The sequence below is a fragment of the Arachis hypogaea genome, chromosome 10 (genome assembly GCF_003086295.3).
Source record: "Arachis hypogaea cultivar Tifrunner chromosome 10, arahy.Tifrunner.gnm2.J5K5, whole genome shotgun sequence".
Lineage (NCBI taxonomy): Eukaryota > Viridiplantae > Streptophyta > Magnoliopsida > Fabales > Fabaceae > Arachis > Arachis hypogaea.
In genome coordinates, this window is record NC_092045.1 from 37,897,292 (window position 1) to 37,901,704 (window position 4,413).

The 4,413-nt window shown below is 38.9% G+C and overlaps 1 non-coding gene across 1 annotated transcript; it reads right to left on the minus strand.

Moving 5' to 3' along the window:
• Positions 1-3,838: 3,838 nt before the first annotated feature.
• LOC112719236 (small nucleolar RNA R71) lies at positions 3,839-3,946 on the minus strand. Its single transcript, XR_003161546.1, has one exon. It is a non-coding gene; the product is annotated as a small nucleolar RNA R71 (small nucleolar RNA).
• Positions 3,947-4,413: the final 467 nt, after the last annotated feature.

Genomic DNA, 4,413 nt, shown 5'->3' on the forward strand with positions numbered 1-4,413 from the left:
TTGGTTGGCCCGCCATCTCTGGAATGCTCCTTCAGCCTTTCCCTGCCATTGTGCTGCCGAGGTTAATTGTAGGCAGGTGATGAGCGGATAATTTGTACGCTTTTTGGCATTGTTTTTAGTATGTTTTTAGTATGATCTAGTTCGTTTTTAGTATATTTTTATTAGTTTTTAGTTAAAATTCACTTTTCTGGACTTTACTATGAGTTTGTGTGTTTTTCTGTGATTTCAGGTATTTTCTGGCTGAAATTGAGGGGCCTGAGCAAAAATCTGATTCAGAGACTAAAAAGGACTGCAGATGCTGTTGGATTCTGACTTCCCTGCACTCGAAGTAGATTTTCTGGAGCTACAGAAGCCCAATTGGCGCGCTCTCAACGGCTTTTGAAAGTAGACATCCTGGGCTTTCCAGCAATATATGATAGTCCATACTTTGCCCAATATTTGATGGCCCAAACCGGCGTACAAAGTCACCCTTAGAAATCCCAGCGTTAAACGCCGGAACTGGCACCAAAATGGGAGTTAAACGCCCAAACTGGCACAAAAGCTGGCGTTTAACTCCAAGAAGAGTCTCTACACGAAAATGCTTCAATGCTCAGCCCAAGCACACACCAAGTGGGCCCGGAAGTGGATTTTTATGTCATTTACTCATCTCTGTAAACCTTAGGCTACTAGTTCTCTATAAGTAGGACCTTTTACTATTGTATTTTCATCTTTGGATTATTTTTAGATCCTTTGATCATCTTTGGACATCTAGTTCTTAGATCATTGGGAGGCTGGCCTCACGGCCATGCCTAGACCTTGTTCTTATGTATTTTCAACGGTGGAGTTTCTACATACCATAGATTAAGGTGTGGAGCTCTACTGTACCTCGAGTATTAATGCAATTACTATTGTTCTTCTATTCAATTCCGCTTGTTCTTGTTCTAAGATATCACTTGTTCTTCAACTTGATGAATGTGATGATCCGTGACACTCATCATCATTCTCACCTATCAATGTGTGACTGACAACCACCTCCGTTCTACCTTCGATTGGGTGAATATCTCTTGGATTCCTGATACACGATGCATGGTTGATCGCCTGACAACCGAGCCAGCCATTCCGTGAGATCAGAGTCTTCGTGGTATAGGCTAGAACTGATGGCGGCATTCAAGAGAATCCGGAAGGTCTAACCTTGTCTGTGGTATTCTGAGTAGGATTCAATGATTGAATGACTGTGACGTGCTTCAAACTCCTGAGGGCGGGGCGTTAGTGACAGACGCAAAAGAATCACTGGATTCTATTCCGGCCTGATCGAGAACCAATAGATGGATAGCCGTGCCGTGACAGGGTGCGTTGAACATTTCCACTGAGAGGATGGGAGGTAGCCACTGACAACGGTGAAACCCTTGCTTAAGCTTGCCATGGAAAGGAGTAGGAAGGATTGGATGAAGACAGTAGGAAAGCAGAGAGACGGAAGGGACAAGCATCTTCATACGCTTATCTGAAATTCCTACCAATGAATTACATAAGTATCTCTATCTTTATCTTTATGTTTTATTCGTTTATCACCATACCCATTTGAGTTTGCCTGACTAAGATTTACAAGGTGACCATAGCTTGCTTCATACCAACAATCTCTGTGGGATCGACCCTTACTCGCGTAAGGTTTATTACTTGGACGACCCAGTACACTTGCTGGTTAGTTGTGCGAAGTTGTAGTGATCACAATTTCGTCCACCAAGTTTTTGGCGCCGTTGTCGGGGATTGTTGAGTTTGGACAACTGACGGTTCATCTTGTTGCTTAGATTAGGTATTTTTTTTTTCGGAATTCTTGAAGATGAATTCTAGAGTTTCATGATGATTTGTTGAAGTCTGGCTGGCTGTGAAGCCATGTCTAATTTCATTGCACCGAGGTTTCAACTTATCATCACAAAAGCTTGTTGATTTCTATCAATCTTGCTTTTGGAGCAGTGATCTGCTAAGGCTTGGCTGGCCATTGGCCATGTCTAGTGTTTTGGACCGAAGCTTTCCTTGAAAGCTTGGCTGGCTGTGAAGCCATGTCTAATTCCTGGACCGGAGTCTTAGACTAAACATTGCATGATTCCTGGAATTCTCATTAAGAATTTTGATACCTTTATTTTCTTTTTCCACTTAATTTTCGAAAAAAGCACAAAAAAATTTACAAAGTCAAAAAATCCAAAAATATTTCTTGTTTGAGTCTAGTGTCTCATGTTAAGTTTGGTGTCAATTGCATGCATTCATTCATGTGTCTTAAGGATCTTCAAATAATTCTTGATGATTTCTTACTCTAATCTTTGAATTCTCTTGACTTGAGTGTTTATGTGTCTCATATGCATTCCCATTAGTGTCAGTAGTATACAAACTGCTAAGTTTGGTGTCTTGCATGCATTGATATTTGATTCTTGTTGCATTTTGATTTTTCCTTATTATTAAAAATCTAAAAATATTTTTAATTTGTGTCTTCTCAAGTCAATAATACAGAGAATTGAAGATTCAGAACATACAGCAGAGGAATTACACAGAAAAAGCTGGGCGTTCAAAACGCCCAGTGAAGAAGGACAGACTGGCGTTAAACGCCAGAATGTGCACCATTCTGGGCATTTAACGCCAGGATGGCACAAGAGGGAAGATTTTGTTTTTAATGCAGATTTTTTTTTTCAGTTTTCAAACTTTTTCAAAATCAAATCTTTTTCAAATAATATCTTTTCAATCAAATCTTTTTCAAAATCAATTTCTCTCTATTTTTAAAAATACTTGCTATCAATCAATGATTTGATTCAACATTTCAAGTATGTTGCCTTTTCTATTGAGAAAGGTTTAATGTTTGAATCATATCTTTTCTTGTTAGCCAAGTTTTTAATTTTCAAAATCAAATCTTTTTAAAATGTTTTTCAAATCATATCTTCTCAATCACATCTTTTTAAAACTAATCATATCTTCTTAACCACATCTTTTTAAAATAGTTTTCAATCAAATCTTTTTGATTTCTAATTTCAAAATCTTTTTCAAAAATCACTTGATTTCTTGTCCACTTTCATTTTCGAAAATCAATTAGTGTTTTTCAAAAATATTTTCAAAATCTTTCACTCAATTTTCGAAAATTACTTCCCTTCTTCTCACATCCTTCTATTTATGGACTAACACTATTCCTTAATGCAAAATTCGAACTCCATCTCCTTTGATAAGTTCGAATTTTCTACTTCTGTCTTCTACTTTTCTTTTCCTCTGACACCTAAAGGAATCTCTATACTGTGACATAGAGGATTCCACATTTTCTTGTTCCCTTCTCTTTCTTATGAGCAGGAGCAAAGACAAAAGCATTCTTGTTGAGGCTGATCCTGAACCTGAAAGGACCTTGAAGAGAAAGCTAAGAGAAGCCAAAGCACAACTCTCTGTAGAGGGCCTAACAGAAATCTTCAAAGAAGAAGAACCCATGGCAGCCGAAAACAACAACAATGCCAACAATGCAAGGAAGGTGCTGGGTGACTTTACTGCACCTACTCCCGACTTTTATGGGAGAAGCATCTCTATCCCTGCCATTGGAGCAAACAACTTTGAGTTTAAGCCTCAATTAGTTTCTCTAATGCAACAGAATTGCAAGTTCCATGGACTTCCATTGGAAGATCCTCATCAGTTTTTAACTGAATTCTTGCAAATCTGTGACACTGTCAAGACTAATGGGGTTGACCCTGAGGTCTACAGACTTATGCTATTCCCTTTTGCTGTAAGAGACAGAGCTAGGACATGGTTGGACTCTCAACCTAAAGAAAGCCTGGACTCTTGGGAAAAGCTAGTCAATGCCTTCTTGGCAAAGTTCTTTCCACCTCAAAAATTGAGTAAGCTTAGAGTGGAAGTCCAAACCTTCAGACAGAAGGAAGGAGAATCCCTCTATGAAGCTTGGGAAAGATACAAACAATTAATCAGAAAGTGTCCTTCTGATATGCTTTCTGGATGGAGCATCATAGGTATTTTCTATGATGGTCTCTCTGAACTATCCAAAATGTCTTTGGATAGCTCTGGTGGAGGCTCTCTTCATCTGAAGAAGACGCCTATAGAAGCTCAAGAGCTGATTGAAATGGTTGCAAATAACCAATTCATGTACACTTCTGAAAGAAATCCTGTGAACAATGGGACTAGTCAGAAGAATGGAGTTCTTGAGATTGACACTCTGAATGCCATATTGGCTCAGAACAAAATATTGACTCAACAAGTCAATATGATTTCTCAAAGTCTGTCTGGAATGCAAAATGCACCAAGCAGTACTAAGGAGGCTTCATCTGAGGAAGAAGCCTATGATCCTGAGAACCCTTCAATGGAAGAGGTGAATTACATGGGAGAATCCTATGGAAACACCTATAATCCTTCATGGAGAAATCATCCAAATTTATCATGGAAGGATCAACAGAGACCTCA